Genomic DNA, 23,202 nt, shown 5'->3' on the forward strand with positions numbered 1-23,202 from the left:
CGAATGGCCTATCTTTTCACAGATCTGAAATGGTCCAAGCCATATCTTCTAGAACTTGGTGTGTTTACCCTTGTCCTCATGGGCTTTGTCCCATTTCAGAACTAAATCACCGACTTGGAATTGTTTTGAACCGGATGAAACTAAATCAAAAGCTGCTTTGATGATTTGCTGATGTTTGGCATGAGTAACCCTGGCTTTTTCTCTTTCCTCTTCTAATTTTAGAATTTGATCATGTCTAAGCTGAATAGCAGAAGAAGGAGTTTCCTCAATGAACTGTACTAGGGCTAAAGAAGGAAGAACAAGATTTGTGGGTAGTACTGCTTCTTTTCCATACACAAGACTGAATGGAGAAGATCCTATAGAAGCTTTCTATGTTATCCTATTAGCCCATAATGCAAACATTAAGGATTTGTGCCAGTTTTTATGATTCTGTTCGATAGTTCGCTTAATGATCTTAATCAGATTCTTATTAGTAGACTCTGCTAAACCATTACCCTGGGGATAGTAATTAGCAGAATATTTCAATTTAAATCCTCTTTTAATAGCGAAATCAAACATAGCATTGCCTGAGAAATAAGATGCATTATCAAAAACAAGAGCATTTGGGACACCAAACCTGGTAATGATGAATTGATCTATGAATTCAATGATTGCTTCAGAATTTGTTGTCTTCAAAGGAATTGCCTCAACCCATTTAGTAAAATAATCGGTAGCAGTAAGGATATACTTATGCTGTTTGGAAGATGGTGGAGTCTTTTCCCCAATGATGTCCAATCCCCATTGCTCAAATGGTTGTTCAATGTTGACCGGTTGCAGAGGGAAAGCTGGTTTTCGTTGTCTTCCACTAGAAGTTTGACAATTGTGGCATTTCCTTACATACTCGTGGGCATCTCTAAACAGAGTTGGCCAATAGTATCCAGCATGAATAATTTTGTGAGCTGTTGTGTCAGCTCCAAAATGTCCCCCTGCTGGTCCATCATGTAACTCCTGCAAAACCTTTTCCGCTTCAGGTTTCTCAAGACATCTTAATAAGATTGAATCATAATTCTGTCTAAAAAGCACATCATCAATAATTGTGAAATTCTTCGCTTTTAACCTAATGGCCCTTTTGTTTTTGTAAGACAGGTTAGGAGGTGCATAACCATTTTTCAAATAAAATATTAAATCTGCATATTGAGACTCAGAATCAGTAATACTTATCTGGTTGATTTCTTCATTTTGATCTGTATCACCTGATTCTGGGATGTTGGATGCTCCTGCCAATAACCTGCAAAAACCTTGGCCCCTAACAATCTTTGCTGGACTAATTTCTAAGTCATATTCTTGAAGCGCTGTGACCCAATTTGCCCTTTTTTCACCTAGTTCTTTTTGGATTAATAGTTGCCTAACTGCAGGGAAAGGAACTATAACTTTTGTGTGGGTTTTCAAAAGGAAGGGTCTATAATGTTTGACTTCTTTAAATACAGCAAAGGCTTGTTTTTCTACCTCGGAGTAATTCAATTCAGCACCTTGAAGATTTGAGCTAAAAAATGAAACGGGTGCTTCTAGATTGTGATCATTTAGTTGCGTGAGTACTGTGGCATAAGAGAAGTTGGATGCGATGGTATACAATGTAAAATGATTAGAAAAATTTGGAGTATTTAAGGCTGGGGCATTGATTATTGATTGCTTGATTAGATCAAAAGCTTCTTTTTCTGCTGATCCCCACTTAAAGACTGAATTTTTCTTAATCATTGTTTGAAGTGGAAAAATAATTTGAGAAAAATCTGGAAAAAATCTTTTAACAAAATTGATCTCGCCTAAAAATGACTGCATCGATTTTTTATTGTGTGGGAAAGGGATTTCAGAGATTTATTTGATCCGATCAGGATCAATATAAATGCCATCTTTGGACACAATAAAACCCAAGAGCTTTCCTTGGTCAAGAGCGAAGAAATATTTTTTAGGGTTAAGAGAAATACCATATCTTTTGCAACATTGAAAAATTTGATTTAGGTCATGCAAATGATTAGACCTCTCTTTAGAGAATACAGTAATATCGTCTAGATAGATGACCACTGTTCTATTAATCAACCCTTTAAAAGCTATATCCATAGCTCTTTGGAATTTCGCTCCTGCATTTATAAGTCCGAAAGGCATTTTCTGATATGCATATGTTCCCCATTTTGTTCTGAATGTGGTTTTAAGCTGGTCATCACGATGAACCAGGACTTGGTTGTATCCTGAGAAACCATCTAGAAAGGACATCAATTCAGAGCCTGCTACTGATTGAAGTATTTGCTCCATAGTAGGTAATGGGAAATTGTCTTTCAAGCTCGCTTTGTTCAAATTTCTGAAATCAATACAAATCCGAATGTCGCCATTTTTCTTTCTGACTGGCACCATATTGGAGACCCAGTTTGAGTGTCAGACTGGAAAAATAATCTTGGCTTTCAAGAGTTTGTTAAGTTCAGTCTTTATTTGACTCTCTAAACTTGGATGTATTTTTCTTAACTTCTGTTGAATTGGTTTTTGATTGGGAAGCACTGGAATGGTATGCTGGATAATGGATGTATCATAAGTCTTCAAATCATCATATTTCCAAGCAAAAACCTGTTTATTTTTTCTTAACAGTTTAATGAATGCTTCTTTCTCTTCCAAGGAAAGTCCTAATCCTATATTTTGAGGAGCTTGCTCAGTACCTAGATTTATCAATTCAAACCTTAGGGTAGAGCTTTGGAGCTTTGCATTAGTTACAGGTTTAAACATGTCTTTAATATCATAAAGATCCTCCAGCTTTACCACAGGCTTAGGAATTGAATTTTCCTAAGGTGTTTCTCTCATGTGAGAGTCATGCTCACTTTCCTCAATAATTTGATTATCATAGGACTTTTCAGAAGTTAAAAATTGTAAAATATCCTCATCATGGTTGAATACTCTCCAATTAGTGACATTGTCAGGAATTGAGGGCCTAAAAAGCAATTCTACGGAAAATTTGTCTGGGCTGTAGTCTTCAGAAGGTAGGAGCTTGGAAGCTACATTGGCTAGGAGATCGGCTGCCGCGTTTTGAGACCTAGGGATGGAGGAAATGTTGAATGCGGAAAAGTGCGAGGTAAGTTCTTGTACTAGCGATTGATAATGCTTGAGGTGATTTGAAAGACAATGGATTGCATTCCTCACCTGTTTAACAATAATTTCAGAATCACCGAATACTTTTAGATATTTCACTTTAAGACCGATTGCTTTATATAGTCCCTAGACTAAGGCTTCATATTCAGCTGTATTGTTAGTGCATTCAAATTCTAGCCTACAGGACAGCATTTTCTTTTCTCCTTGTGGATTAATCAAAATGCATCCTGCTCCTGAGCCCTCACTAGACTTGGACCCATCGAAATATAAAGACCAAAATAAAGAGGTATTAACAATTGTATTCACAATTTTCTCAGTATCATTGAAACATCTCGATCGATCTGTTTCTGAAAAATTTTCGATCTGAGATGTAGAATGGTCTAATGAGAACGGAGAGGGTTGGGCAACGAAGTTGCCAAAGAATGACTCTGATGAATAATTCCCCAAAATGTTGTTGTTGAATGCTACCGGCTGGTTTTGTTGTTCGAATTCTGTAACTGTATGGGTCATATGTTTTTCCCGGTCGATCCTTATTTGATTTGGCTTACCCCTATAGGGAAGCCACATATGTGACCAATCAGTGGAAATATACCCATGCAATTTCTCAGACCAATCCCTACTCAAAATTAAACCATAAAATTCAGGTATATCGGCTATTAGGATGTCAATCCTTTGTACTACTCTGGGATCAGCAGACAACCTGATAGTTACGGAATTAATTTCTCCCACATCCTGCACTTTGGTCCTGTCCAACTGTACAATATGGATAGCAGACTTCTGGGGTTCAATGTTCAGTTTAGAACAAACTGAAGCTGGCATTATGTTAGAAGATGCCCCAGAGTCAATCAAAAAGTTGTGCAGGTTTCTGTTATAGATCTCATAGGTCAGAAGGAAGGGTGGAGTATGAGAATTTGATCTATCTCCAATCAGAACTGAATCGGTAGCTTCAACCATACTGGGGGGAGGTTGGCCTGAATCATTAGAAGCTTTAGCACTGGGAAGAGGTGTAGAAGTAACAACGTTCAATTCTTTAAGAAGTAATTTTTGCTGATACTTTAATTTACTAAGTTCAAACATAGTAATGTTTGCTTTAGTTTTCTTCATGTCATCAACAATGTTATACTCCATTGAATCGGATATCACTAATGTTTTAGATGTTGAAGGAGTATTAGAAGTTGAAGGCTGGTTTTGGGGAACTGCTACAGGTGATTTCTTTGCAGGTATTTTTTCTTTGGTTGTAGCAGCACCTGAACTCCTTTTCTTTGACGTTACCTGAACATGTTCAGAAGTATTTTTGCTCCTAGTAGTGACCGGGAATGCTTCTTCTTCATTATCGGTATCGGAGTTGGGGAGTATAAAATCCCACATTCCATGACATTCCACTACTTCTTCTTCATCATCAGTTGGTGAGACTATTTCCTCTTCCTCTTCTTCTTCTTGCTCTGAATTTGCATTAGATATGACATTTGGTGGCTTTGATTCATTTCTCTTATAAGTCCTAAAGGGTCTTTTGGTTGAGGTTTCAGCTACCTGTTTTTTTATTTCAACCATTTCATCTGATAAAGTTTTTAGGACCTTTTGCAAACCTTCCATGTCATATGGGTCTTTTGGGGTTTTCTTTCTTGAGTCATCTTTAAAAGAGACTTTTTTGGCTTTTCTATCTTCCAGAGCAGCCTTCTTCTCTAGAGCATTAATGCGTTTTTCCACAGCAAGTGCTTCTCTCATGTTTTCAGCTAAGGTAGGTTTCCCAGCCCTGTCTACAAAAATGGCTATATTGGCAGGTAGGGCGGTGATATACCATTCGCTTCGAATTTGTTCACTTGGTTTGGAGGCTGTAGGGATTTTATTCAGGAGTTTATTGAAGCGGGCATTAAATTCATTAATTGGTTCCCTATGCTCTATTCTCAGATTGGAGAGATCGTTTATTAGGGTAGCCAAAGACCTATCATCTCCATATTTGGTAAGAAACTGCTCTTGGAAAGTGTTCCAACTAGTAATGGAACCAGAGGGTAAAGAAAAATACCAGGATCCTGCTGATCCTTGCAAGGTGTAAGGAAAAAGTCTAACAACAACATCTTGTTCTGTTACTCCTTTCAAGTTGACTGCCAACATGAAATTATTAATGTGTTCCTCAGCCTGGGTCCCATCATCTGGATTAAACTTGGGTAGCCATTTTTCGGGAGAATCTGGTAATGGATGCAATGGTGCAGGCATATTGACTGCACCAGGTCTGGTCCATGGATCTGCCATTATAATAGCAGTAGTGGTTGGTACTACTGTTGGAACTCCAGATGTCTGGGAAGGAAATAATGTTGAGGAGTGAGCAGGTTGGGATGCTGAAGCTCCTAATCCCTGGTGAACAACAATATGTAATGGGGGAGTGGATGGTTGACTTTGTAGAGGAGAAGATGCAATGGAGGATGTGGATGAAGGCTCTTCACTGTCAGATCCTTCAGTATTTTTCTTCGCCTTTTTCCTTTTGGGTAAAGGGAACTCAGTGGGTTCAATACCGAGTTTTTCGCTCTGAAGTCTGGTGAGAGGGTGAGGTAAATTGAACTGCGAAGTCGCACTGCTTTGTGATACCTCAGATTTCTGTGGTGAAATCGAGAAGCTCTGAAGTTTGTGGATAAGAGACTGGACTTCAGGTGATTCAAGACTTAATTGTTCTAGAGTATGATGGGTTTGAGCAGTGGTAGTTGATTCCTCTTCTTCTTGTTTGGATACTGGAGAACCAGCATGCGAATGAGAAGTTCGAGGGGATTCGGAGGTTCAGGCCCTCCTTCTAGCGCCAAAAATGTTGATGCCTCGAAAATCGCTGCAACAACATTGGGGATAACCACCCGGTCCGGACCTTAGTACAACTCCTTTTCTGTTTGGAATAGTGGCTCCGACTGGGGATAATGGGACCAGTTTCCCAAAAGTGGATAAACGGGATGAATGGATGATTTATTAACTAAGCTAGTGATGGGAGAATAACTAAATCTATTAACAAGAATAAAATAACTATGACCTATCCCGGGAACTTATTGAACTTTAAAGCGCAGCGCTTGATGGTCTGAGTCTATAAACAAGCATATAGATGACTCCATTTAACAGACATGGACATTATTTCATTCATGATTACTATGCTTAAATAGTTAAGCAAAGCGATTAAAGCGATATTACCACACTTATCATTTATATCATTGACATATACATGATTAAAAGAAAGGCACATCATAAAACATCCAATAGTGGAAGGAATGTAGATCTGCTGTTACAGCGCATGCATATAATCAATAATAGCAAGGATAATCACATAACAATTCATATGAAAGGAATGAATTCAGACATAGATAGAAATACCATATGAGCTGCTTGACACTCCCAATATCAATCGCTACTTGTAATTCTTCCTTCAACGCAGAAACATTCTCAACAAAGACAATAGTGCACAATTGCATAAAAAGCTTCCTTGTCGAATTAAGAACAACTGGTCTAGTTTCATAAAAGAATATTGACTGAAGCACAATAGTGCAAACTTCAGTCTTTAAGTCTGGTACAAAACTTTACAACCCTTTCCAAAACAATGAAAGGGTCTATAAATACTAAATTAATCTAAATATCTAATAAACTGAAATCCTACTAAATTGGTATCAATAAATCTTGATCCTATTTTCCTCAGCGATCTGGCAATCGGCGGCATGATTCATCAAGTAGGTTGCTTGCCTTTGAATCTGAGCTGACTTATCGCAAGCATTGGCTCTACTTCAGGTGGTTTGTTGAGGCGCGAGCTGAGCTGGGCGGCATAGGTGGCATCTTGAATATCGGGAATAATATACCCGATTGCATCTGTTAGGCACTTGAGGGCGGCTCTCTGTGAATGCGGCTTTACCAAGAAGAACGAATATGTATCCCATGTTAAACTGTTGATCCCAGCGATTAATCTCCCTTTTTCTTCTAGATCTGGATAACATGATTACTCCAATGTTTTCACAGTTGTCAACTTTCCTGGTGTACATTGGGAAATCATATTTGATAAGTAGAGAGTATTATTAACTAGTTCAACTAGATTGCTGGAAGTTGATTTACATCTTGAAGCCGCCCTCTCTGCTTTCATTAACTGGGACTGCCATTCTGTGAAAAGTATATCTTTATGTGGTTCTAGGATCCTGGGCAAATTCGCCGCTTGTCCTTGATCAGAATCTTGCCAGTCAAGAAATGCAGCTATGGTTTCTTCGGCTTGATCCAATTCAGTTCTGGCCTTCTCTACTTGCTTATTTATGGATGCCGTTAATTCACACAGTGGCTCTGCCTGGGCGATTTGTTGACATAGAAGCTTAATTTGGGATATTAATGCAGTGTTTATTTGCAATGCTTCTGTTCTAAATTCAGCCACTTGTGGAATGCCCTTTATTTTTTCGAGCTGTGATGACAATTGAGCAATTTGCTCATCTTTTGTTTTCATCATTTGCTCATTTGCTGCCTTTAATTGTGCCAATGCCTCTGATAATTCTTTCTGTTTCTGGATCGCGCTTTGGTCGATCCTTTGCTTTTCTGCCTGCAATTGTTGAGTTAGTTGACTGTTTAATTGCTGTTGCGTCAACAATTGCAGCTCTGCCTGCTCTTCCTTCTCCTTTGTCTCAGCTAACTGCGCCTGTAATGAGAAAATCTCTTTCTCCTTGGTTTTCAGGAGAAGACTTACCTCTGATGCCTTATCAATTGTTGCTGCCGAATAGGCTCCCGCATACTGTGACAGTTTTGTCAGGTCATCAGAGGGGTCAAATTCCTCCTTCCAAACCACATTTCCTGTAACAGTTTGCTCTGGGAAAAGGGAAGGTTGATCAGTCCTTCTTCTTTTCCTTTGTCGTTTAACCACTGCTTTATGCCTTGGGCTGTAGAAGACATCGAGGGGAGGAATATCTTCTACCTGCAAAATGATTTGGTCGGAGGGGTCCTTTGGTATTATCTCAACCTCTTTAGAAATGGGTGGGCCACTGGTTCCACTCAGAACCTGTGATGAAGTGATGTCATGTGTATCCGTTGTCTTGGAAGTGTCTGTGTCCTTTGAACATTCCAACCCACTGATGATGGAATCAAATTGCTTCCATTCCTGGAGAAATTTAGGTTCAATATGAGTATCTATATTGACATCAATGGTGGTTTGTTTTTGCTTTTCATCTTGGGACTCCTTCCGCACTTTTTCTTGCTCTTTCTTCTGCTTTTCTTCCTGCTCTTTCTTTTGCCTTTCCTCCTGCTCTCTTCTCTGTTTTTCCTCCTGCTCTCTTCTTTGTTTTTCCTCCTGCACTCTCTTCTGCTTCTCTTCCTGCTCTCTCTTCTGCGTTTCCTCCTGTTCCTTCTTCTGATCCTTTGTTATAACCGGAGGTTCCTTTGACTGTTGCCAATCAGGCTCGCTTGACGATGTCACTGGGGTTGTCGCTAGTAAATCTAGAGGCAGAGTTTTCAACCTCTGTTCTCTAAGTTTATTAAATTCAGTCAACCCTTCATCATTATATTTTGCTTTGGCGAATGCTTTAACCTGATTTATTGTCTCAACTGAAGAGAACAGGTCGTCAAACATATCTTCTTTATGATCAAATTTTGTCAATTTCGCCTGTTCTAGTGCAGTATAGGCAACTTTGTTTGGATCAAACTGCCTATTTGGGAGAGTCGCCAGAGTCAATGATTTAATCTTTGTGGCTTCCTTTTCTGCATGTTTGAGATCATGTAGAGTATAGACACCACATCTCAAGGGAAAAGAGGGCCAGCCCTGCTTCTTATTCTTCTTGAGAGTCTGTGTAACACTCTCAGCCATAATCTGGTAAGAGATTTTTCTTGCCAACAGTTTATCTGGTATGTATAAAGGGAGGACATGAGGATCAGCTTGGCTACCGAAAACTCTTACATAAGTGAAGTTCTCCTCCCCAAACCATCTTCCTATTGAGGTTAAGTCAATTCCGGCTTGATAAGAAATCTTGGGAGCAGGTTTATCAAAAATAGAATAATGAACAGGTAACATAAAACCATTGCAGACTTGGTACAAATGGTGCTTATAAGAGGATTTCCATAACTTATGATGGTATATGTGAATAGGCATGGGTTCTTGTGGTTTCCACCTCCAGCCGAGCACCGGAAATTCAGAATTAAAACACAAGGTATCTAAGATATAGGCACTGTAATAGAATGGGGGAATTATCCTTTCGGAAACGCGGGTCTTACTCCTAAATTCAAGAAGAGCTGAGGCTAGTTTATCTGAGAGAATAGTGGCCCAATCCATAATTACACTGTTGCATGCTGCTTCCATTAGGGGAACCATTTCTATGGTAAAATTAGCAGAGTCATGTAATCCCCATAATATACACATCATTATTACAGCATAGCAATAAGGAGAAGCCAGGGAATCAACTGAGTACTTACCAGATGACTCATGTTTATGCTTTGCCGGATTTTGTCTCCAATCCTGGATGGGTTCGGATTCAACTTCATTTTCGTTTGCGAATTTCTCCAGGAAGGCCTTATTATATATCTTCTCTAGCTCAGGCAAATGATACATTTGCCTTAGATCATCCGCCCTGAATGACCAGAAAATTCTCCCGTCTCTGGTGCTGAAGGTTCTATCCAGGATTGGGATTTCTTCAATTGCCCACCACACTACGTCTGTGTATGGGAGAATTTGTTCCCTAGCTGCTATCCGGTGAAGGAAGGAGTTAGCTAAGTCCTTAAGAGTACCCTCAGATTTCCGAGTTAAATCCACAGTGGCTTGTACTGTTGTTGCTTCTGGTTCTTCGGCTTCAATCAGGTTGTAAGTGCCTTGCCAAGTAGTTCTGACGAGACCCAAACATGTAGTATCAGATATCAATCCCTTATTTTTGTCAGTGGCAGCTTGTCCTGCAGCTGGCGCAGCAGAAGTGCCTGTGGTCTTCTTGGACTTCTTCCCCATTTTGCTTGAGCTTTTTTCTTGGAATGAATTCTGCACAGAGGCGAAAATAAACATAACATGGAGAATTCCAATGAAAACTTCAATGTAATGAGCTATAATGACTGATGCGTAATAAGGAATTAGCTTTTAAAATGGGCGCAGACACAATCCATGGAAGGATTTTAGGACTTACGATCACATTAAATGGCCATTTAAAACCTGCCCATCTTAAATGCCCATTATATCATTATTCGGCCGAATGACCCGTTTAAGCGTGCTATGGATGTTTTGGCGGTTGGGCGCAGGTGCATCATTGCTTAACAGATTAAGCTTTAAATATGATTCAATCATAATATCCCTCCATTTAACGGCTTTTTTGAAAACTGCGCTTTATCGCAATCGGCCATCGGGGAGAGCTTTAACCTCTTGTATTGACACCATTTAAAACCCCCAATCGCCGATAGCCGATATCGCATTGCGTCTGGAGAATAGGGATTATATAAACATATGGATAGCATAACGCCGATCACCGATAGCGAAATCGCATCGCATCGGCGTGAATGGGCATTACAATGTGCATAGATAGTGTATCGCCGATTGCCGATTGCGATATCGCATCGCATCGGGGGTATGACCTGGGGGCGCTCTTTAAAATGTGCATAGAGTATTGCCGATTGCCGATAGCGATATCGCATCGGTGGAAACCAATGTGTTATTTACATATGCTCCTTATGTCATTGTGATATGCGATCTTGCAATTGCTTTATCGCAATGATTAAGAATTGATTTATTTGATCAAAATGGGTTTTTCAAAAAGGTTTTATATAATATTTTCCTTTGGTTTTCGGACCTTTTTAAATAATACAATTTTGATACCAATCAAACTCTAAAGGGACCAATTTCATATGATAATTTTGTGAATAAAATGATAAGAAATGGGGGGTTGTTGTAGAGCACAACAGGACCATAACCAGGTTGAGGGTAGGATTGATAATTGAAAGGTACATTTCCCGTTCCTTGAACATAAGATTGACCTTGGGGTGGTTGGAAACCTTGGTTCGAGTACTGACCTTGGGGTAGATACCCCTGAGGCACGTACTGATACTAGGGTTGACCTTGAGGTATAACTTGATACTGGGGTTGACCTTGGGGTACATATTGAGTCTAGGGTTGACCTTGAGGAACGTATTGTACCATAGGTACGTACTGTCCTTGAGGTTGCCCCCCAGATGCAAATTGTGTACCTTGAGGTTGCCCCCAGGCGTTGATTGAGGCTGCCCCCCAAGTGGTAACTGGCCACCTTGAGGTTGAGAATTGGGAATAGAACCTGACATCATAAGAATTTCTTCTACGCTCAACGGCTTTGCACCATTGCTTCCAGTGAATAACCCTTGTTCAATGGGTTGAGGAGATGCTCCTGAAAAAGTACCAGGAAGTGACTGATACCCAGAGGGAATAGAAGGACCGACGTACAAAAAAGATTCAAGCGATTGAGTAAACATGGACGACTGACCTGACATATTTACGGGAGTATAAAAACCTCTAGGATGATAAGGAGCACGAGGTGGTGAAAAACTTAACGCTGGGTTTTCCAAATAATTAGTCAAAGAAAGATACCAAGTAGTACTTCTAGGTGGACTGTAAAAAATTGATTCATGCTCCCTTAGATCAATAACCAGTTGATTTTCAGGGATAGGGATGCCTACTTCTTCTTCCGGAGCAAGTTCTTCAATAGCTATCAAACCGGAAGGAAGATTTTCAATGATTACTCTTTCTACCCTAGGTGAATTAGGAGCACTAGAAGTTGGAGAGACAAACCCAATGTTGGAGTAACAGGTTTAGATATCTCAGGTTCTTCACCTATATCACTAGTAGATGAAAAGCTACCAGCAAGTTCCGAAACCGAAATAGATTCAGGATTATAGCCTGTTACTAGAGTTTGGTAATCAGGATGTACAACCAATGGAGACTCTCCTTCCTCAGGTGACCCAACTTTACTACCACTAGGAGTTACAAGGACTTTCAAGCCTTCAAGCTAGCTCGGGACTTCTTCAAGAGGTTGGCCCCGAAGTCTATGGGACTTCCTCAGTAAATCAGCCATGGTTACAACCTCAGGAGACTGGCCCCGAAGTCTACAGGACTGTCTTGGTAATTCAGCCACAGTTAAGAACTTTTAACTACTTCACACGCAAACAAAGTAAAATCTCAATGAAAACCACCTAAAGCCTCTAAAGAGCCAAACAAATTTGAATCACACGCCTAAAGAATCTAGAGATCAAACACACACAAACAGTAACTTTCCGGATTGAAAACACTAGTTGGTGATGAAATCCAACGTCACAGAATTTAGTACAGAAATGGCGGTTGGAACAGTTACCCCGGCAACCTGCTTAATGAATAGACTGGACCAAGTTCCTCCACTTAACCGTCTCAAGTGAAGTGAAGCCCCCAGAAAATCCAAGTGAGTCTAGCTGACGTCTGCTCCAGGTACAGTGGGATCTTCCCACCACTGTCACCTTAGGAAGAATCCTAAAGAATATGGTCACTAAGGCTACCAACTGAGACAAATACACCTGGGGGAACAGTCTACGATCCGATACGCATGCAAGGGCAGAGTAGCAAGCTCAATCCCCTTGAACGCTCCTTGACATAATCCAAGGTTTACCAACAAGTGACCCCAGGCTCCTCGACAATGGTTAATCCGAGGTTTACCATTTTTAATACGTGAATATCTGGCGTCATTCCCAATGAGGAAGGATTGATTCCCACACTGGTTCAGACACGATCTCGTGCTTCTCCTTTAAGAGGAGCTTTCCCAGAGCATAAATGCAACAATTGGATTTCTTCCTACCACAAGATACAGCTACTTGTTTGTCTTTATTGTCTTGGAGAGTTAATTACTCTCCTACTCCAAGACAGTTGCCTAAGCTAAGTTGGTGTATCAGAGCCCTAGAAATAAAATGTTACTAGGTGAATTTTACTTTAAGCGTTAATTTTAGTGGTTGTTGTTTAAGTCAAGAGGTGGTGGAGATGAAACTCGTGGTGTAAAGAGTCGACTCGAAATCACTAAAAAGATGCACCTAAGATGATTTAAACAATCTTTTCTCTTCAATGAACTTCTAAACTAAGAAAGAGTTTGAGAATGCAAATACTTTGTAAACACAAATCTTTCTCAATTAAACAAATTAAAAGAAGAGCTTTTCCTTTCCAAAGCACTCAAAACGAGACAACGAGCTATTTCACACAAATTTCCCTTTTCTTTTCAAAGCACTCAATCACTACAAAAAACAAACTTTTCCAAAAGAGATTTTTTTTATATTTTGTAAATAAAACACTCAAAACTAATGAAAATGACTAACTTTGAGAGCTACAAACTATATAAAAAGCTACTTGAAGTCAAAGCCTACTAAAAGTCTTTTTGAGGATGTTTTACTTAGCTAAATGTGAGCTAAGGACTAATTTATGCAGAATCACAATTAGTCAAAAAACAACCAATCTTTCGTTTCTTTTTTTTTTTTAAATGAAAATTCCAAACTTTCAACTACAAGCTTTTCGAAATTTTGAAATGAGAAAACTCAAAGCGGATTCCTCAACAAGGGGAGATTTCATAAATGGTCAGACTCATAAGAAGATTGGTAGACACCAAGGTAATCTGAGGTCCCTACGGCTTCTAAGCTCAGAGTCACTACACAACCAAAAACGAAAAACAAACCCAACAAGAAAAATTCCTAGGAATTCCACCTAAAACCTTAATGCTAATGAAATTAAACCAAGGAAAGTTTTTGACAGGGAACAAGTAGGTCTGGGCAATGGCTAAAACATATAAACAAATTCTAAACTGATAAAAAAGAGAAAAAATTTAAAAATTTTCAAACTTTTGACAGGGTAGGCAAGCAACCTGTTTACACAGGTGTGTCCACGCTCTGTGCACAAAGCAAAAGTGCGTACAGGTACGCACTGTGCCTAACTCAGAGGGTGCGTACCTCTCCCAAAAGTATGAAAAATTAAAACTAACTCAAAATTAACTAAATTCAGCCAATCCCACAATCATCAAGTCAAAAATAGAAACAGAAAATACAGTTTCTCAGGTCAAAGTATAGACACAGAAAACAATCAAGTCCCCAGTGGAGTCGCCATTTTGTCACATGGAATGAGTCGATCTTGCGGACAAGATAGACCTTCCTAGAATCTAAAGAAGACCTAATGACAAGCAAACCAACCAGACACTATCTTTCTCTAAATATGCTTCAATAAACAATAGCAAACAAGTGTTTTTAGGGCCTACCTTTGGTCCAACGCAAGCTTGTGGATGCCCTCGCTCCTGAAAAACCAATTGCATAAAACATATTTAACATGAAAGTCAAGGAGTCCATGAAACAAATAACATAAGATACTTGTTGAGAAAAATGAGTTTGATTATATTAATTCAAAAGAAGAAGAACCTTACAACCTTTGCCTTGACGCTATACAAGCTCCTCCCAGGGTCCAACAAGATGTCTTCTCTACTTTGACAAGTTTCACTCACTCTCCAATAGAACCAAGAGGTATGTGATATCTCCTCTCAAGCTCAACCAAAGATTCTTAATTTCACCAGCATTTACTCTCAAAATGTTCAGCTTCTAACCTCCCTAGTCCTCACCCCAATGCCTGTATTTATAGTGCAATGGAGGGAAGTTACTAGGTCCTCCTTCAAAGGGATAAAGCCCTCCTTCAAAGGGATAGCTCCTTTAGTCAAGGGATTAGCTCCTTCTCTTTTGGGATGCATGAACCACCTCAGAGCGAACAATCCACATCAAAATTCCTTCTAGAAAACTCTAGAATTAACCCAAAGTGAGTTTTTTAAGATAAAACTTGCGCCTTTTGACTTTCACTGGGGTCCGCACCTACACCGTTAGGAACAGAGCAGATAGGTATGCAGCTTTTGTACACAGAAGGTGCGGGACCGCAAGTGACCATGAGAGAAAGTGTGAAACCAGAGTTACATTGATATTTAATGTCTTTCTCCCACTTCTAAAGCTTGATTTGAAGAGCTGAGGTCTTAGACTTGCTTAGGAGGATAGTACAAGTGATGATAGACCCATACTGACTGCAAATAATCATGGTGACAATATTTTTGTGTAACAAAACCCACACAAGGAAGTAGCTCATCCTGCTTACAGTGCTGAGGTACAACATTTCCAAACATATCCTCTTGATCTAAATGGTATTCATCTTAGCTCGAGAAGAGTATTACAAAAATAATATTCTCTCAATGTCATTGAAGGGAAAAATTCAGAAAAAGAAGATTAAATTGTGAAGAACAAAGAATCATGCGATGCACTTGATGAAGAGAAGACATCAGAATGAGAGATTTATAAAGTTCCATCATGTTTACCATGACATCCTCCATGTGTTCAAGAGAACAATCAACAAAAAGGGGAAGATTTGAATGCCATGGTATAAGTGGAAATATAAAGAGATCCTAATGTGCATGTGGACCAGGGGCATCACAACTACATTAAAATATGGTTTCAGACAATCATTAAGTTGCAACAAGACATTCTTCTTCAATAATTCCTAATGTCATATCATTCAAAGCAGTTGGTCTCTCATATTCATGTTCATGTCAAATCTTATCTTTCAAGCCTAAACACGATTTTATATGTCATCTTGATCTACTATTATATAGGAAAATGACCTCCTCATCAGCTCAGAGGAGAAAGACATTTTGACTGAAGGTTTGACGAAACTCACCATCCTATTTCCTACGGTAACACTCCTCATGAACTAGCAACTTGAGTTATAACACTCCCCATGCATGAAACAGGGGTGTTAGTCCCTACGGTAACTCTTTGTATTGCCTTAGGTGCATCATTAGTCAACGTTTGTGAGGTTCTAGAGGTCAAAGGAGTGGGTTGACTGAATAATATCCCATTTTTTACTCATATATCAATCTGAAAGGCAGGAAACATCCATCTTCAATCTGTTTGAGGATATTTTTATTTCTAATGGATTCTAATAGAAGGGAAAGAGAAATAAAGAAAGGAAACATCCTATCTTTTTCTAAAGGGAACTCATGAGAGAGTTTGCAAGGATTAGTCTCTCATTCTATATATTAGAGGCTTGGGGAATTGTGAGAGGGGTCAAAAGGTTGTAGGATTGCCAACTTATTGTCGAAACTTTGTATGAGACATAATGGTTTACCAAGAGGTTAAGAAGTGAGAGAGAGGAAGGACCTAGAGAATTAAGGGAAGCTTGATTCACCAGATGGTTGTAATCATCCTGTCCTATTATTAATATAGACCTACAGTTGTGTTGTCTACTCTATGGTGTTTATGTTGTGATTTAGTTACAGCTTGATGCAATGCCATAGCTTATGAGTAGCTTAGATGCATGTTATTTCATATCCTTATATATTATTGTTTTGATTATCAAAGTTTGTATTTCATAGTATTATTTCTTGTCTTGTCTATATGCAGGTGTTGATCTAGGAGCTAGTAGAGAGATCTTCCGCTTCTCTACATTGGGTTCTATAGTAAAACTACATCAAGATCTGAGGTAATCTCTTCCCTCCTGCTTTGAATATAATTCATTAATATGGATATGTATATGCTTCTTTGTGCTAGCTGTAGTTAATCTGATCTGTCTGCCAAGGATCGCGAGAAGATCCTTGAGGGTATTCTAGCCACAACCACCTGTGCATTAATCCATATAGAAAAATTGGTGACTCCACTGGGGACTATACTTAGTTCCCAATTTTCCCTACAAAGTTCACATATCTCTCTTTCTTCCAGGCCCTCCTCTACTTCTTGGTTCCCTTTATGACCATTCAAGACTCTTCAACACCCTCCTCACTGTGCTCAACTTTTGTTATGACTCTAAAAGACTTCTTTTTTAGCCTTTTCCCCCCTAATGCACCCCATCAATGCAACTAGAGAGTTATAACACTCGGTTGGCTTGTAGACAGAGTGTTAGTGTAGTCACTAACTCTTTGTGCCCTCTTCTGAAGTGTGTTAGCCAGCCAAATCTTGATCACCAACCATTTTTGTGAACTCCTAGGTTGGGGAAGCTGCCTATAGTCCAATCAAGGATCTGTAGTTGTGCCCTTTTGTTTGGTTGCCTGTTTCCTGAACATTTTTTCTTTTTAGGAAAATATCTTAAGTGCTTATGTTTTTTCGAAAAAAGAAAATAAAAATTTGTTAAAATTTTTTATGTTTAGTTTGTTAGATTCTGCATTTATTTGGTTTAGTTGTTAGAGAGTGTTGCATGTCTGCAAGTTGTGCTTTTGTTTTACTGCATTGGATGCATGGTACTAATTGATGTATAAATGGTTCTCTCCTTGTATAAATAACACATTCATCGAACTAAAATTGAAAATAATTTTTTATATGGTTTGTGTCATAGTCCCACAAAACTCCATATGTCAACACCCCTTCTGAAGACATTAAAAAATTACATTTAAAATTTATCTCGTAATAAAATCAACCGGAAACTCTCTTTTGAGTATACACACATATTAGTCTAGGCTAGGATATTGAGTTAGGCAATTGTGAGTTAATTTCCCAAGATCATAAAATCGAGACTAGTGTCATTAAAGAGGGAAAATCATGTTACACTCATACTATCTGGGACCACTCCAGTCAAAGAGGAGCCAAATGCCAGACAACATTGGAATGTGAAATAAGCTAGCCCGCCTTCAATTTCATCTCATGTGGGTATTATGTGTATTGGGGATCCCTTCGAGGGTATCAGAGCCGAGTCGGGGACTCAGGTATCCAGCGCACACAACATACTGTCTACGACCATGTGCCCCCCAATAGTGTGTATGATTTGAGGTAACCATAGTGGCCATACCTTTTAGGGATGAACATAAGGTGACTAGGGTGGGTTGCCTTGGTACCTAAATAGATGAACCTACTCTGTCTTCAGTTTTTGGGAGGGTGCAGTCTTCACGAGAGTACTTGGCCCCTTAATTTGAGGTTCGAGCCTTGATGAAAAAATTTGGGAAACTCTCTCTTTTATCCATTGTGATAGTGGGCTTCATCTCAAGCAAACAAATTTTATTAGAAAGAGTCATATTCCCTACTTTCTAATTGAATTTTTAGATTATTTTTTATTTTTTAAGTGCCAGTTTGATCAAATATATTGGTCACCATGGCAACATATGGCCCTTGTCATCAATCTCAGTGAAAACAAGGTCTTCCTCCACTAACTGTGGAGGATCCATTGAGCCTTGATGAACCAAATTGCCCATGTTTAGGTAATAAATCTCCAATATCTAACACCAAATCAATCAATACATCACAAGACTCAATACTGCTAGAATATTTTTTCACTGAAGGGTTTGTACCTCCCTATAATCCTCATATCACTAATCCTTTGGGATTGATATTGATTCAAGTTGCACCTGTACATAAAATGTCTTCCACTGTACCTACATCCACCATTCCATCAACGACTAACAGGTTGTGAGATTTTGTGGACAACATTTGTCCACCCTCACTTCCCCAACCGACAGTCAGTAATACACCACTGACCGGAAACCACACTATCCATCCTGTGCCAAGTTCGAGCAACTTAGTTACACCTAACATGAGAGGAACCCAGTACATAGTGGTTTCTGCCCCTTTTGTGTCTTGTCTAGAACCTTCATTTAGTGCTCCAAATAGCATTGTTAGCACAGTTACCTTCAGTAATCCCTTGGTTTGAATCCTTTGTTTAGTTCAAACCCCTAGGTTCAAATGCCAGGGGCGATTTCCCCAACATGCACATACCGGTAGGGGAATTATCGTTCCCCCTCTATTTATAGGACAAGTTGGGCAGAAGTTTATTTACATCAATCCTCCATATGTAAGTCATGTGTCGATGGCCAACTACTTGGATGGCAGGATCCCTCAACCCAGTTTCACTCAATCCATTTGGGCACCCCATTTTCAACCTCAAGTTAATCAAGGGGGGAATTATTATCCTGGGGAAAGTCAAGCTTATATCCTCGAGCCTAATAACCCATATGGATAGCCACACTATATGAATGTTCCTAAAGGAAACTATTATTCAACAAATCCTATGTACAATGTCAGGAAAAATATGATGGGTGGACCATAAGGACCCTCAAGTTATTTGTCATCACCTTGGTCAGAGTCGGGGGAACTAAATACTTTTCCTTTTTTGGAAACACTTGACATTCTTAATCTGTACAAAATGACTAATAACCCCATCTACCATAACTTACATTGGCCCCCAAACCCGCACAAAATACTTGCTGACATCCCGAAGTTTTAAGGAAAATAACGGGATAATTTGGGTACAGAAGTCAACATCTATCATCTATGGTGCATATCAAACTCCATGGTGGATGATAGTACCCAACTCCTACTCTTGCCCCACACCCTTACTAGCAATGCCACCAAGTGGTACATTGAGTTACCATACAGGTCAGTTAATACCTTTAGCGCCTTGGAGATGGAATTTTTAACTCACTTTTAGTTACCCATCCTCTATGAAACCAGGATGGAACTCCTTAGTACTTTACACCAGGACACCTCCACCCACATCTTCGATCACATTCGTGAATGGAGACATAGGTGGAGGCTAGTCAAAGCTCCCATTTTGAATTATCTATTAGAAGATTAGTTCTGTAAATATATTCTTCCCCAAATCACCAAGAACATTTCCTTAGGTTGTGTGGTCATTGAAGACCAATCCAATCATCGTGCCCATTACTTAGATTTAATTTATTCATAGTCTCGCACATTATACGACATAATCCCTGATGCCCCCAGAAATTCCAATGCTCTTGCTACTCAGCAACTCGGCATGCTCACTGATGGTATTATTGGCGCTACCTATGGGTCTGCTATAAAACAACTTAGCAAGCACATTGCCTAGTTTTTTGTTGATCCTTCTACCCAATCCGCTGCTCTTCCTATCACTGTGATAAACTCTATGTAGTCTATACAAAAACCTAGTTGTAAGAATAATATGAATAAGAAAAATACCGCTCCTTCTGAAGAGCAGTTAGCCAAGCAATCTAACTGAAAGTAGAAAGTCATTACACAATCTGACAATGGAAAGGACAAAGTTGTCAATTTCCCTTGCAAAATCTATACAGAAGACCATATGACGCATGATTTGTTGTCCGCACCTCCAAGAATGTGTAGATATTCTTTCTCAAAAGGACGCTAATCGAACCCCTGTGGTCCTAAATATCCCTTTCCCCTTTTAGCAGTAGCATCATCTTATTGCAAACCTACGTCAACCCTCACAAGGGGGAAATGACGGTTCACATCATCCTTTAGCTATTGAAGGATCATCAACCATTTACACCTTTGGAATGGTTTATCTTCAAACGCGAACAAAAACTTATGGAGCTCTTGTCGCTAATGCTCAAGACGCTACCTCGAGTTCAAAACCACCAGTGCATAATGATCTTCATATCAAAAGTCCAGTCGCTAATCTTATAATTCGCCCCCCAAAAGGGGCACTTCTTCACACAACACATAATACATCTGCACATGCTACCCAAAACTATAGTATTGTAGAAGATTTGTCGCAAGCACCATCAGCTGTGTCTACACTGGAAGTATTACAAACTTGTCCAGCACAAAGGAAAGCTTCTATTTTGGCTATTGGTGTGATTGGCCCTCAGGATTCCATTCTAGCAATATTCGACATGGAAAAATGTAAACCTCCCATTTCCCACCAGCTTGAATTTCAGGTGAAAATGTTTTCGAAAGGACGAGGGGTACATAGAACTGTCATTGTCGAAGGCACTTTGACGTGTACAATGTATACTTCATGTTGGCTCGCCTTGGTTTCTCCAACAGTCTCTCCACCATCAAATTCCATTAAATATTTTGATGGGCATACATTCATCCCAAAAGGTTACCTTTCCTACTACCCCATCACTCTGAGTGGGAAAACAGTAACGAAGGAAATTGAAGTCGTGGATCAAAAACTCGACTATAATGTTCTTTTGTGTTGCATTTGGACTTATGCCATGACTTCCATCACGTCTATTGTTTTTTGCATTATCTTATTTCCATTGGATGGAAGAATACTCATAGTGGACCAATTGTCCTTCTACACCCGAGATTACTCCCCATTTCCTAGCGGCACTGTACCTTTAGTGGGTGGCATACCTGACTCTTATGTCAGTATCAGTACTGGTAGCTTGAATGGTTATTCCCTGATGGGTTGCTTTCCTCTCCCGCCGGCCGCGGTTCAACAAATGGTTTCTATGGTCTCCACTATTCCTCATGACACAACCGATCCCTGGATCCTCTTGGCCCCTTTAGACATTGACTATTATGGAGACAAATTTTGTTGTCACTAGTCCAATTGGCCTATCAATCCATTCAATCTGCATCCGATTCTCCTGTCACTTTAGTCATGGACAACGGTACTACCTCCTCTCCCACAACTGCTCCCTCTAGTGATCTCCTCAATTAAGTCCTACCTTCAGATGAATCTATTCGAGAGATCATGTGTTTAGAGGAGCGACCTTGCAAAATTTCTCACCATCGCGTTTCGATATTTGATTCGGACGCAACCCCTATACAAATCCTGTCCTTTGGACCACATGATATCATTCCCTCAAGTTGTATAACTTTCCAAAATTTCGATTCAAAAGGGAACATGGGAAATCTTTCAAAGACAATGCTCATTGATATCTCAGTCAAGACAAGCATCGTGGAAAATATACATATTGGAGCCAATTTCAATCTTGAGGAAATTGCAAGATTCACCTGCCTTTTCAAGGAATTTTGCGATCTATTTGCATGCTCTTTTGAGGAAATGAATGACATAGATCCATCTGTAGTCGAGCATGAGATTAAGGTTTATGAAAATTCTAGGCTTGTCCACCAAAGACTCTGACCAGTCCACCCCCAAAAAACTGCAACCATCAAGACTGGGGTTGAAAAATTATTACATGTTGGTTTTGTTTACCTCGTTCCCTTAATAGAATGGGTTTCCAATCTAGTTCCTATAGATAAAAAATAGGGTACCATCCAAGTCTATGTCGACTACTGGGATTTGAACATTGCGTGTCCAAAAGATAATTATCTAACTTCGTTCATCGACTAGATAATCAATGATTATGCTGATTGTGAATCCTTCTCATTTATGGATGGTTTCTCAGGTTATAAGTAGATTTCCATAAAACCCACAAACCAGCACAAAACCACCTTCATTTTCTCTTGGGGAATATTTTCATATAGAAAACTACCATTTAGTCTACATAATGTTGGAGCAACCTTTCAATTGGACATGTACTACACATTCCATGATATCAGACACATTTTTCAAGCTTACTTGGATGACCTTCCAGCCCATTCCAATAAGTGAGCCTAGCACCTATTTCATCTTCGAGAAAATCTTCTTAGGGGCAGGTTCTATAACATCTAAATTCACACAAATTATTTTTATTTGTCAAGTCTAGATGCCTACTTGGTTTCATTGTCTCCAAACATTGGATTAGAGTTGATCCCCATAAGGTAAAAAGAATTACTCAATTTCCCACATCACAATCCATTTTACAACTCCAACATTTGCAAGCGAAAGAAAACTTCTTACAATGATTCATTTTGAACTATGCTGAGCTGACGAAAGGCTTTATGTGCCTACTAAATAATGGAGTGCCATACTTGTGGGATGATCAAGCCCAATGATCATTTGATTCCTTGAAAAAGGCACTTATATTTTCCCCACTACTTAGTGCTCCCAACTATTCACGTGACCTTCTCCTATACCTGGCAGCCTCGCCATCCTATATTGGTATGGTGTTAGTTCAAACTCATGATGATATTAGTGAGAATGTGATCTATTATCTCTCGAAAGGCCTGCTTGTGCCTGAACTTCGATATTCACATGTGGAAAAGTTGTCCTTGGAATTTTTCTTTGCTATCAACCACTTCCAACACTATATACTGCTATGGCAGAATACGATCACCATTTTGGAGAATCCCATGAGACACATTTTGTCTCATCAAGTCATCGAAGGAAAATATTTCAAATGGATTGTTATCCTCCAGCAATTTGATTTGGTTTTCGCACTGCCAAAGAAAAAAAATCCTTAGTCTTTGCAGAACTATTGTCGGTTCTTCCCATAGTCGATCCAGATGAGACAGACCATGATCCTCTTCCGAATGAGTCCTTGTATTTGATTGACTCAACTAACCCTTCGTATGGTGACATTCTTGTCTACCTCCAAGCGC

The sequence above is a fragment of the Pinus tabuliformis genome, chromosome 5_1 (genome assembly GCF_031772625.1).
Source record: "Pinus tabuliformis cultivar Carrire ecotype Pingquan chromosome 5_1, CPIR1, whole genome shotgun sequence".
Classification (NCBI taxonomy): domain Eukaryota; kingdom Viridiplantae; phylum Streptophyta; class Pinopsida; order Pinales; family Pinaceae; genus Pinus; species Pinus tabuliformis.